We start from the raw sequence: 13,504 nt of genomic DNA on the forward strand, positions 1-13,504 counted from the left end.
ATCGCCGTGGCACGCAGCTCCCCTCGCTGTCGTGGGGAATAGGTGCCAAGCTGCTCAGCCACCAGCTTCTCTCTGCTTTAAATCAAGACCTGTTGAAATAAGCATGCCTCTCCGAGACGCTCCATCGCTCCGGGATTTCTGAGCTATATCCCTATCAACCTGTTATTTTGCCTTTTATAAATACTGTGTCTCTCTCCAGTGATGGATGAAAGAGTTGTGTGGGGCATCCCAGGACCACGCTTTGCCTCATCTTTGCTCAGAATGGTGCAAGTTCCATTTGCAAAGTGTTCCCCAAAATGAACAAGCAAAAACGTGGAAATACTTAATGCTGCCATTGCACATCCACAGATGCAAACAGTTTATGTCATGTTAGAAATAATTTTTGGTTCTGGTCAGTTTTTTGCTTCAAAGATCTTATTTTCATTAAAATATTGATATAGTTTCGTTTTCATCAAAATATTGATTTTGAAAAGCATGCTTTTGCACTTAGAAATATTCACCCAAATTTTGCTCAGAGTTTTGGGGATGTCAGCCCACATTTTGCTTGTAATTCTTTTTCGACAGAGAAAATGAAGAGCAGGAGAAAAATATTGCTTTTACTTCTCTTCTAAACATCTTTTGTGTTTTTCTACCTTGCCCATGAAGAGAGGAAAATAAATAAGACATTATAATCCTCTACTTCCTCCTTTTTTATTGTATTTTCCTAGCTCTGAACTATGCATCAATATTTTTCTAATTTATTGTTTATCATAATTTTGTATTAGTTTGTTAATCTTATAAAGCAGTATGAATTACTCAGAAAGACAGTGAAGCTAAAGCTAATGCTAAACCACTGTTATTTGTAGTTTAGAGGGATATTTGAGACAGTCTACATTTTACAAGTTCCCTGCACAAGATGGTGTTATTAAGAAAATTCTCTGCTTCTAATAAAGACAACAAAATAAGAGATGGTAATCATAAACATAATAATATTATGAAAATAAACAAAAATAATTATCCCTCCTGATTTTTATTATTGAGCTTTAACTTAAAATGTTCAACTTCTCATTTTGCCCCATACTTTCAGTCACAGCTACAATCCACCAATGAGGACAAGAAATCCTCCACTGGTTTCGTTGGAATGTGGATGAGATCTTTTAGATTTAAATTATTGTATAATTATTGTATCATTCTGAAGAGAATCAAAATGAAAGTACAAACAACTTTAAAACTGTCTGCAGTTTTCATGATTCCAACAGGTTGCTCAATTAGAATGCAACACCTGAGAGTTGTAGTTGTCTTTATCTTTGAACTGTGAGTGTATTGTACCAAGGGTGACTTACATTTTTAAAAAATAAAAGAATTTTTTCTGTCCTCTTCATATGCTAACACACCAGCGACCAACTGTTTCAGCAAGAGATGTGAAGTTTATTTTGATTTCTGAGTGCTGTTACATTCCTACATCCAAAGGATGGGAGTGGTAATGAAGTGCTTTAAGTACTTGGAAAAATAATACACCAGGATTAACTATTCAACACGTTTAGAGATTACGATGGGGACAGCCAGGGCTGTTTCTGAAGTTGCTGAGTTCCCCATTTTCTGAAAAGAGGAAGAGTATGAGGTGATAGGTACTCAAAATAAGAAGATTTCACCAACCCCAGAGGGTGATGGGTGAAGTCAGAGGGAAACAAATAAGCTGGGAGACCAGAGGATGGGGAGCAAGCCACCGCTGCGGCGGGCTCTGTTACCCACCCGGCTGCAGAAGAAGAGCGCTAAAAACCCCAGCACGGCTGCAACAGCAAGAGAGCAATGTGCTGCTAGGTAGGGACAGAGCAGAAAGGCTATGGCTGCAAGGAGTAACAGGAAATCCTTCTGTAGTTGCACAAAGAGTAAGAGGAAGGCCAAGAAAGCTTTGGTCTGCTGTGCTGAGAGAAGGAAAGATCTAAACCGATGATGCTGAGAAGGCTGAAGCGTTTAATGCCTTTTCGCTGCAGAATTCTCTGCAAAGGACATCTGCTACCAGATGGCTGGCACAAATCACCCAAGTGACAAAGGGCTAGAGTAAAGAAAACACAAGCGCTTAAGTAAGTTTAAGATTCCCAAATCAGCTAGTGAGAATGTTGCCTAGTAAGATTCATCCTGAAGCGTTAGACAGAGTAAGCCCAGATATGCTAGGGGGGATTAACCTCATTTAAATGCAGCCGACTGAAAGTTCGGCATCCAGTGCAAACTGTTTCTTTATTTTAGGGGTCCATGATGCCTCCCCCATGGCTCCCCTCACCTGCACACAGCCCAGGACCCCATTTCAGCCCCCTGAGACCATCAGTCCCTGCTCCAGTGACACTGCAGCAGGGCTGGTCCCCAGCTCCCCACAGCCCTGCCCTGCAGGAATACTTAAGCTTAAAAATGTATTACCAGGTGGGCTCACTCCCTTTTCAGTAAATATATCTAAATAGGGAAGGGAAACATCCACCGAGCCCTGCAACAATGCAGATTAAACCTTTTCCCTTGCATGCTCCAAAGTGTGGAAGAACCATTCTGAAATATCTGCATCTGCCACCTGTTCCCTCCACATCCTGACCTCCATGCAAAATGACTTTGTTTTCCCAGCGTGTCATTTAAATGAAGGTATTCGCTCCACACATATCTGTAATTCTTGCTCAGCTCTTAGAAACTGCAAGTATTCTGCACCTGGCCGATTGCATAATCTGGCCCGATGAAAGAGAAGTATGGTCAATAAGTCCTTAACATAACCCTTTCATCTCTCTTCTTGCCAGCAGCTTGTCTCTCTGCAGTTTCCTTTTACAGGGTGATCTGGAAGTTCCTTTTGAGTAGCTTACATTTTATCTCTGGGTGGACATGAAATAACTCCACGGACTGTACTGGAGGGAACATGTTCTTCTGTCATAGGCACAGCTGCCTGGGCAGAGGAGACTATTAACAATAAGGCATCCAGATAAAGTGAGTAGATACCTGCAAAAAAAATTACTGCCTCCGAGATATCCTGTCTTGCAGCACAGCTCTTTCGAGAACACATTTGGCTAGTGAAGTATGAAAGGAAAGGACAAACATGCAGATGATCCTTTTCAATCAATTTAATTAAAGAGGAAGGCTAGTACCTACTTTTACTTCCTTTCACTTTAATCAAGCAAAAAATATAATGTAATTTGTGTACCACAGGCAGCCAAAATAGTAGAAAAAACCTGCTGCACAGTTTTATCAGCCTAATCTTTTTGCTTCTGAATGTGATTTGGCATTTGTGCTCAGAACTCATATGGACAAAATCCTTAGAAAAATATTCAAAGGGAACAGTGCCAGATTTGGTGGCTGTGTCCTAGTTAAGCTCTCTTTCCTCTTTTAGCTTTGTATTGCAGATGAAAGATACCCAAACAAGACTGTCCATCTGTGGAAAGGCTGCTTACAGAGGTGCCCGACTTCTGTGTCAATAGAGAGGAAGCTGTGATTTATTTATTTAATGTAGAAGTATCAATCCCTCATCAAATGTACTTGTTGTTCAGCCGATGTGACTGCAGTGGCGACTGCAGAAGAACCATGGCAATCTTGATCTCCTGTTCCCCCCCGCGTCAGGAAAGGAGCCACGAGCACCCGGTCAGCTACTTCCCACGTCCTCTCAGTCTGCGGCTGAGCATTTCTGCTGAAGGGGCACAAGCTGGAGGGATCGAGGATATTTATATTTCTTTAGCTGCTCTGAAGGGACTTCTCTCACTTCCTTACAACTCTCCTTTCATGTGATTTTTGACGGGTGGTCTTTCTGGATCCAGATTGTCACTGCTCAGAATGTATCTATTCTAGAGCCTCTTGCCCCCAAAAGAACTCAAAAGAGTTAGTGTTTTACTAACTTTTCTTCAACTGTTTTTAAAAGTTATTGAATACAGACCGGCCTTCCCATTTAGGTAGATTTGAATCCCAAGTGAAAGTTGATGTGATAGTATATTTGCCTTTGCAGGTGTCTCCAATATGATGACTAGAGAACTTTAAGGGAGGTAGAGAGAGCACGTGAGAAAATGCGGCTGCCTCAGGTCTTGGTTTACTAAGAGAAAAAGGTGGCTCTGCAGTGGTATTTGGATAGTTGTCCTGCTACTAGGGCTTGCTCGGGGAAGGAGGACAAAGGAACTGCAAAGGCTTTCCTCCTTTGCCATGCCTCTTGCTCCTGTCTTTTTGATTATCATCTTTCACTGGTGATTTCCTTGTGTGTACAACCACCTTTTGATTGTATTTTTTTCTGTGTCTTCTCCCATTTATTTTCTGGGGTTTATTGTGGGTATTGATAGCCTTTCGTACCAGAAGGCTGAGGTCCACCAATTGAAAACTGCATATGTGTAGTCTCTTCATAGAAAAAAAACCCCGTGAGGATTCTGGAGAGAGGTGCATTAGCAGAGTTCTATGGGCAGGTTTATCCGCCTGAAATCGCTCTTGCTTAAGAAGGCAGGACAAGAGCACATTGCAAAATAGTTTGAGTTTGCAAAATGTCACAGCCTGCCTGCCCTGGTTTCAGGGTGTTGATGCTTTTCGCTCCTTTCCGTGGGGGTTTAGGTTCCCTTCTATCACTGTGTTTGTGTTTGAGTGGCTCTTCCAGTTTTTCTCAGAACTGTTGGCTTGCTGCACAGTTCACCCCTCGCAGAAGGACCTTGCCTCCCATGGGGCTTTATCCTGTCCTAGGAGATGATTAGCACATTGTGGGATCGGGACCTCTTTGCAGAGTGGTCTGGGAAATGTTTAGCCTGAAGGCATATCTTGTCAAGCTCAATATTTTCTCACATTTATAAAATTGCCTATAAAATGTCTACACTCATGTTCATCTAATGTTAGAGAACAATTATAAAGCGTTCCTTAGGTTCAGTGTTAAGAATGAAGTATTCAAATCCTTTTGAAGTTAACCTTTCCCCTTCTTGACCTTATACACAAACTTTAAATGTTTTCTTATTCGCTGCAGTATTATTGAAAACCTTATGTGTTCAAACCACACTTGTTCACCGCTCTAGCACAAAGATTTTATTTTTTAAGTCAAACTGTAACTTTATAAAAGAGGCTACTGATGAGCAAGTTCTTGGAAGTCAGCAAAGAAGATGAAATTGCCTTTGAAAAATTCTGCAGTGCTTTTGTAATAAGAACTCCAAACAATCTGTCTGGATTTGCAGGCCACTGGATGTCACTTTTGCTTTACACTTATACAACAAAACATTGATTTTTAAGGTCTTTTGCTTTTTACATATAGATATATTTCTGATGCAGTGCTTATGATAGTAGAGGATGGCACTTGGTGTCTTCTATGTCTTGATTTCCAGACAAACCTCTCTGAGGATTACCCATTCCTCTGTGTTGTATCATGGTAATGGAGGACAATAGCGGTAAAACAGCTTGTATGAAAAATACCCAAGAGCAGGAAAGGCTCTGTGAGAGATCTTAATCCAGGTTCCTTCCTATGGGCTATTTGGTGGAGCGTGGTATGTACACGGCCTCTTCGATCACATTGGAGGTGACTGTAGGCCCCCACTCAGGATCAAGTAGGAGGCCGGGCAGAAAAACAGCCTGAAATATTGTTTTAAGGACCCCAGTGATGCAAGGCGATGGCTTGTTCTGTTACATTTGAATTATATTAATAAAAGTTGGTCTTAGGAGAAAGCCTGGAAGACTCTGTCGATGGTGAATTTGTCAGTGGCTGAGAAAGAAGAACCCTAGCAAGTAATTATGACCTTAAATTCATTGTATCATGAAGTTCCTTGCATGTATATTCATTTTTGTTGACAAGACTCTTGCCTGTATTTCCCAGGAAGAACTTGAATGTTAAATTTTAGTAGTTGGCTACTGAGTTGGAAACAGCCTGGGACAAGGAACCGACTGAAGCATAAGAGAATTTTTTTTTTTTTAACTGACATGAATTATAAAGGCTTGATGCACAGAAAAGCTAAAGACACAAAGACCTATTGTGTTGGAAAACAGCAAATCTCGTGAGAGCACAGTGGGAAATACACTTCTGGAGATGGATTAATGTGGAAAATTCACTTCACCTGACCCACAAGAGAAGTGCATCTCACTGAGCACGCCACCAGCTGGTTCACAGAGCGAGCCAGTGGGATCTGGACAGACAGCAGTGTGGCCAGACCACGGGGCTGTAGTCACGTACCCTTGTCCACGTACAAGTTGGTTGGAACAGGCTCAAACTTGTGGGCCAGCAGCACGCAGGCACTGGTGATGCAAAGCCATGTGCACCTGGGTGCTACCACAGATACTGCTGCTAAAACTCCAGCTAACACTGGAGCGACAACTGATCACCCTCAGCCTGGGTCATCCCTCGGGTTTGTCATGTGGTTACTTTTCTGTGTATTTAAGTGCTGCGCGTACAAAGAGGTGTGTTTGTTAGTGAAGGAAGATGTTACCTCGTAGCAAAAGGAAGGGCTGATTACCCTGCTCTCGCTGCTTTGTCCCCTCTGCATCAGGTTGGACCCGCAAGCAGGACCAGGCTGCACCCTGGTATCAGCGCTGTGCAGCACCTCGAAACCAGGGTAGAGCAGGCGAGCTCGGCTGGACGTACACCGGGCATAAGGGGCAAACCTCGAGTTTCACATCAAGCTCCTGGACCAGGCCAGGACTTTCTGATCTATTGCAATGACCATTGCAGAGAGTGGAGGCAACTCACACATGAAAATACATACAAAGTTAATTTTAAAACTAGATTTATATACTTACCAGCTATTAAGAAAAATAAAGGAGCTTTTTAATCCTATGTGTTTCATTTCATGTAAAATTTTATTTCATTTAAAAACTGAAGTTATTCAAGATAACATATTTGAATATGTATGACTAACATCTCCCTTTTTTTAATAGTAACATGATTTGATTTGGTAAATCCAGTAGTAATGTGGTATGGCAATTGACATTCCAAAAGTATAATTAAGTAATGAATTAGTCATGGTATCAAAAGAAGTCTGTTCCTAAAAATACATTTTCATGTACGTCTAGCAAATTTAACAGAAAAAAATCGTAAAATATGGTATTTTCATAATGATCAGCATTTGCAAAAATGCCATGCTTGAAAACTACATGAGGTTTCCTATACATTCTAGTACTTCTGTAGGCCCCAGTTGCCATAGGAACAGCTTTGAGGTGCTAAGTATTTTTCTAGCATCAGTACTTTACAAACTATTTCTTCCTGCAAACATCATTCTCGGCAGCAGCCAAGGAGGGTATGTAGCACGCAATGAAAATCAGTAGGACTATAGAGAAGGAACACAGTATATTCAAACACTTACTCATAAGGTGGACAGAGCCACCAAGGAAAGCAAATTTTTTTAAGTGCAATGAAATCGTACCACAATTGAACCATTGCTTCAGTTTTAATACAAAATGCTAAAATATGACATACCTGATAATGTTTTTTAAGTTATATACAGTATTTGACATAAAATTAGATTGGAAGTAGTTGTGCATTAAATGCAACACAGGACTGCATATTCAGGAATTCTTTTCAAGATCAGTAAACGAGAAAAGGAAATAAGTGATCCCATTTTTAGCCTTCTTCAGTTTCTATGGCTACTGAAACCCAAGCTTAGAAACTGAATGATGCATATGTTTAACATGGCAAATGAATAAATGTGTAAATAACAGTTTACTTCTGAACATTATTCTAGCTTTCTGTACTGGAAGTTCCTTAACATGAGCTAAAGATAAGGTAGAGAGTAATTACTTGTTCATTGCTTGTCGGAGAGTGGACTGCAAGGAGAGACATACAGCACCAGGAAAAGCTAACAGGCATGAAAATATTGGTTTCTATTTAAGCTGAACCTTCCACGGCACAATAATTTGTTTACGATCAGCTGCGGAGGCTCAATCCAGTCACCCAAATGTAGGCATCTTGTGTAACTTCATATGAACCAGAGGTCATCCGCCCTCGTCTATACCTGCTGCTTGATGAGGGTGTAGGTCTCCCACAGATCTTTGTATCAACTCAGATGGGTGGCTTAGATACCCCAGAGCTTCTCACATAGCATCAGGCACCCAAGTTAGGCAACTGAATTGCTTTCTCAGTGACTGAAATAGCCTTCAGGCTACTAGAACGACAGCTAAACAACTTCTTGGGTTATGCTCAGGCAGCAGGTAAGAAACTAAAGTAATTATGCTGGGGCATGTTCATTGTGTCAAGGAATTAACAGGCAATAAATGGAAAAGTTCATCTGGGAAGGGAACACAGAAATATTTTGGGAAGTGAGGCGCTGAACACAAAAAAAGAGACACGGGTTTTGTGTTCTGATAAGATCACGACAACTGATGGAACCTGCTTGCCTCTTGATGTATCAGATCATACTGGTACAACTGACACGCAGCGGAATGATTGTCTGGCACAGAATACTGGAAATGATTCAGTGTTTAAGTACTGTAGCAGGCAAAGCTCCTTTTTCCTCACAGGCCTTACACCTTGGCTCTCTGAGTATTCCTCCTGTAAACATGGGCTTTGTTTGTTACAGCGCTGAGACTTTGTTAAACATGTGCATTTTTTAGTTCATAGGAACACACACAGTTTCTTCGCTGACCAAAAAACCCACCCCAATATAGAAGTAATCTCTTGTTAAAATCAAGGTGATTTGATCTCCTCTGGCTTGGCCCTGCTCTTTGCTGCCGCTGCTCTTCTCCCTGCAAGGCCACCACCCAGTGTTTTCTTCACAGAGGTCTCCCCTTCCTCAGCTCCATCCTCCGGGTCCCACCTGCTTTGCCTGGAAGGGCCTCACCTCTGCTGGCCTGGTGCCTTCGCTGGCCCTGAAGCAGCAACCGCGCCGGCGTCACAGCCACAGCCGTGCGCTGCTCCCAGTTACAGTCAGCTTTCTCCCCGACAGCAAGTTTCCATTCCGAGTAATCGCAAAGTTTCTCTTTTGGATCACACCTATAAGTAGAAATGATGAACTTGCAACAATTTATGCCTTAGGAAAAGTCTCTCGCATCTAGCAGTCCTTTGGATCCCCTCTCTTTGTGATTTTCATCTTCCTGAAAACTTGGTATAAATCCAGCAGCTCATTTATGTGAGGATTCAATTAAGGTGCTGTAAATGGCACCGTTTCCTTTTTTCCAGGTGGGAAATGGATAGGACTTTATGTCAAAATGAATTAATTCAATTAAGACATTGTGCGAACACCAAAATCACCTTCATCATGCATCAGTGTAAGAAATAAATGAAGAGCAATAGGCAGTGTAGTGCCTTGCCAAGTGACGGTATTCTGAGAGTCTGAAATGTGACAGGGTCCAAACACAGCGCATCGCATTTGTTCAGTTTGCCAGATGGATATTTCCCTTCATTTTCTTTTTGAATCAGTTTGATTCTCTTCTTCTTTTGAAGCCATGTAAAGTTGCCTCAGGTTCTACCGTCTGAATTCTTTTGGTTTGTTTCCTTTTGTTTTGTTTTGTTATACATGGAGTATGTGAGGATGGATGCTAAATTTTATCAAGACAGGAAGAAAGCATACCTGCATTGGAGGCTTTACTGTAAAGTGTGAGGTCACTGGAGAGTTTTCGTTTTTAAACAAGTGATACTTTATTGGAATCGTTCATGGAGGTATCCAGCTGCATGAGCATGTAGCCCACACTGTCTTGTGAGCTGTCCTGTGAGCTTTTGGCTGTTATAATGTGATCAGTTTTATTGCTGTAGATGGGAGAGACTTCTTGGACACTTGGATTCATGTTGCTTTCCTCCAGAATATTCCAGAATGCTAATTAACAGGGATAGCAGTAGCAAGCAAATCTGATGCAGGAAAAGGCAGTAGATGTAAAGCAACACAAACATTTTGTCCAGTTGGTTTTGTCTGGGACACTGGTTTTGTCATGCACACTGTACAGTGGGACATGTACACAGCTTGGCAGAGGTTTTATACCTGAAATTAAAGTAATCCCCAGCTACAAAGAAGAGTCCCAAACAAATCTCTTAAAAGCTCTCTTTTCACTTCTTTGCATCAACAGAAATTTACAGGAGTGCATCTAAGACAGCCATTGTATTAACATTTTTGCCAGTATTTACTGTGAGAATTAACTAATCTATTGCGTGGTGTGAACTACAGTGTTCTGCTTTTTAAACTTTTTTATTATTATTTTCCACGAGGATAGTTACGCTGGCCTCCAAAAAAGGATTGGGCAATTTTCCCTGTTTAAAGGGAATGACGAAAGGCTGGAAGTATTTGAAGCCCAAGGAGCTTCTGAAAAGATTTATAGAAGTTACTGCTATAACTGTCCAGCCCTGGAGAGCTGCCACTTGGAAGGGCCCTGCGAAGACTTTGAACTTAATATGTTAGCATCACGTCTTTAAAATGTAATCTGCAGCGCTTCAGCTGTCTCCCTGAAACCATAACACCAGTGCGCTGGTAAACCGGGGCAGTTCTGCATGAGCCCGGGCTCCCAGAGGAGTCGGTTACAAAGATATTCCCCGAGAACAGCAAAAGCCTGCTATGCTGTAAGCATCTTCGGTCGCTCCCTCGCTGTGCGCTATTGGCATGAGGCGGTCAGAGAGCAAGGGCTTTGTGGGTTCCTTAATGCTCCAATAATCCTGGCTGCTAAAATAGCCCTTTTGAGACTGCTGGCATCTACGCTAGCCTTTAAACTCTCCACTATGCACCAGCCCCAACAGGGTTCCGCAACCAGGAGAAAATAAAGTTGGCTCAAAGTCAGTTTCGCGCAGCCTTGGGTGCTGCACTGAGCACTCTTTTCACCACCCCGGTGATCTGAGCTTGCTTTTGTGTTGAAAAGTTTATGCAGAAGTAGCAAGACTGTATTTTTATGTAGTGAGCTTGCATTTCTTTTCTTCTGCTCCAACTGAAAGCCTAATGGTTCACGGGATAGCACCTGTGAAATGTTGTGTATTATTGTGTAGTACACCTAGGCTGTGGCATTATTGATGCAAGCTCCAAATTCAAGATGCTGTTGTGGGGTATAAAGAGCACTACCGATCAGCTGTCACCGAAGCAACACATTGCTTTTTAAGACAGAAATCCTTGGCCAACGTATTGCTCTCTTTTGTCAGGAAAAACGCCTGCGTGTGGTGCCATCCACAGAACCTTCTCCACAATTATGTGTAACTTGATGCATAACCTTCTAGCACAACTAAAAGGGCTTCTAAGACAACCAGCCTTTGACATTGGCAGCTTAAGCCATCTGCTGTAGACTGATGCGTGGTCTAAAATAAATCATAGCTATGTCACAAGCTAAATATCTGGAGTCTGTTTCTCTCTTAGTAAAAACAAAGTCTATTCTAGATGCGAGTTGCTGAATTTTTAGCACTAAGTGAAAGCTCTAACCAGGCTTAATTTAACTGCCTCTGGGTACTGACCAAGTCATTTTACATTAGGATAGAAATGAATGCTTTACATACTTGTAAGTTGGGATTTCTCTCATTTGATTTTTAACACAGTATTTAAGATCTGCTCCAAGAAGTGCTCATTGAGTGAAATCCTGGTCCCAATTAATGTAATGGCAAACGTCCCACTGACATTTGTGGGGCTGAGATTTAACTCATATCCTGAAAGCTGAGAATACCTCTCGAATTCATTGGGCAGAAACCCGAGATCGAGCAGGAAGGGCATATATTAAATAGATAATAAGTTTATTTCTAGCCTGTATGCCAACAAGCAAGTAATAACATGTTTATATCATTTGCAATGACACAAGGAAAGCTTACTCCCTACAAATAATACAAAATGCAGCAAATATTTGTCCCACCCCATTTTTTCTGTATTCAGAAAGGCAGCCTATATTCTGAAGTATTTAATTTACTTCCTGAACCAAGATAATAGTCACTGCTTTTAAGAAAAAGAAATCCCTAGATTATATCTTTAGGTAATGCCATTCATATTTAATGTGCAGAATTTTAAAACGCACAAAATTGAGCAGGAGTTTTGGGTTTGTTTATTGTATATCTACACACTACTTAAAAAGATTCATCTGCATTTATGAATGCTTTACAGATTACTCTTTGAGTGCAAATTATAGAATAATTGATCTGTTGCCAACTAATTGTTAAAGGAAACACAGAACAAGAAGATTTCTGAACAGTTTTGAAATCCACTATAGAGATCTTGGGAGACACTTCATTATGTTTTTGAATATTACATGTGCCTTTCTCATGGCACGGTCTGTCAAAGCAGCAAGGAGGCAAATCATTTCGAGAGTTATTCCCGGCACAATAAGCAGCACAGAAGTCGATAGCCAGCCACCTACCAGCACTCAGGGACGAAATCACCTGCGGTGAAGTCGGAGGGAAGAGCACACGCTGCAGGGAGGCAGAGCCTGGAGGCAGCGCAGCTGGGCAAGGCGTGTGCGGCCGGTTTGCCAGCTCGGTGTCCCGGTGAATGAGGCTGTTAACGCAGAGACAGCTCAATTTTAGAAGCAGGGAGTCCTCTCATGCTGCTGTGTGGCAGGCAGTACATGAAGCAGGGCAGTCGGAGGAATGTTTCCAGTGTCCATTAGTTTCTTTACCAGATGAGCTTGGCAAGAGGAGCTCATGGACACAGAAAGCAGAGGGGCTGCCTGCTTATTCAGAAAGATATGCGCTCTGAAGCTAGGAAAAGTTAAGTTCTTCAGAGGCATTTCCATCCAGAAAAGGGGATCCAAGGAAGGGTTAGGCCTGCCTACCTTTGGAGTGAGACATTGTCTCGTCTCACGTTAACATTTTTCTCCCAGAGTGCTCTGTTCCTATGAATAAGTCATATTTTACTCGGGAGAAGCCCTTCTCAGTCCTACCTTCACTTACCTTCTTGGGCCTGGCTGCCAAAGGGCAGTCTCTGGCAGATGTCAGATCCGGTCGGACCTGCTGCGGAGCGGTGGCCAAGCACCAGAGGAACTGAGGCTGTGGGTGGGAGTAAAGAAAAAAGCTCCAGATAGGTGACCTGTACCAGAAGAACTAACCATTCTGTAATATGCACTTGTTCTCAGCTCACAACCATAGTAAACAGGACAGCGAGAGTTCAGAGAGTCCTGGTCTCTTTCCAAGGGAAGGAGCTTTTCAAGTAGTACACCACTTCCTTGTTTAATCTTATTATTAAAATCGTTCATTGAAAATTGAATTATATCAAAGCTTACTCCAACCTCCACCCTTGAATGAAAATGGAAAATTAAGTTTTATTGCTGTTTAAGCATCGTGAATGAAATGGCTACCAAAGGTGTTCAAAGATCCGTGGTCAAAGAGGACATTTAAAGAGCGAGTCCTAGTAGGTGCTTTAATTAACATACATGTCTTGACCCACCGAAGTTAATAGTAAGATTGCCATTTGCATGAGTGAAAAAGACATCGCTCAATTTGCCATGCAATTTCCTGGTCTAGGGTTGGACCGAGAACTGGTCTAGGGCTTTTCAATCTGGTTACCTTCACAGATTTGCATTCAGTAGGTCTTGTCCCATTGGAGCAACAGATTAAGATTTACCAGGGACAAAACAGTTTAGGAAGCTTCCCAGTCTCCCACACCACCACTCCCCACCTGCCCCTCCTTGCCTTCCCCTCTCTCTCAGCACCGAGTTTCATAGCACCCACTCCCAC

The 13,504-nt window shown here is 42.0% G+C and overlaps 1 long non-coding RNA gene across 1 annotated transcript; it reads right to left on the reverse strand.

The window, feature by feature from the left end:
* Positions 1–6,728: 6,728 nt before the first annotated feature.
* On the reverse strand, positions 6,729–12,303 carry LOC142362229 (uncharacterized). The gene is made up of 2 exons (XR_012764845.1): positions 12,190–12,303; positions 6,729–8,875 (listed from the first exon to the last, which is right to left on the reverse strand). It is a non-coding gene; the product is annotated as an uncharacterized LOC142362229 (long non-coding RNA).
* Positions 12,304–13,504: the final 1,201 nt, after the last annotated feature.

The sequence above is a fragment of the Opisthocomus hoazin genome, chromosome 8 (assembly GCF_030867145.1).
Source record: "Opisthocomus hoazin isolate bOpiHoa1 chromosome 8, bOpiHoa1.hap1, whole genome shotgun sequence".
NCBI classification, from domain to species: domain Eukaryota; kingdom Metazoa; phylum Chordata; class Aves; order Opisthocomiformes; family Opisthocomidae; genus Opisthocomus; species Opisthocomus hoazin.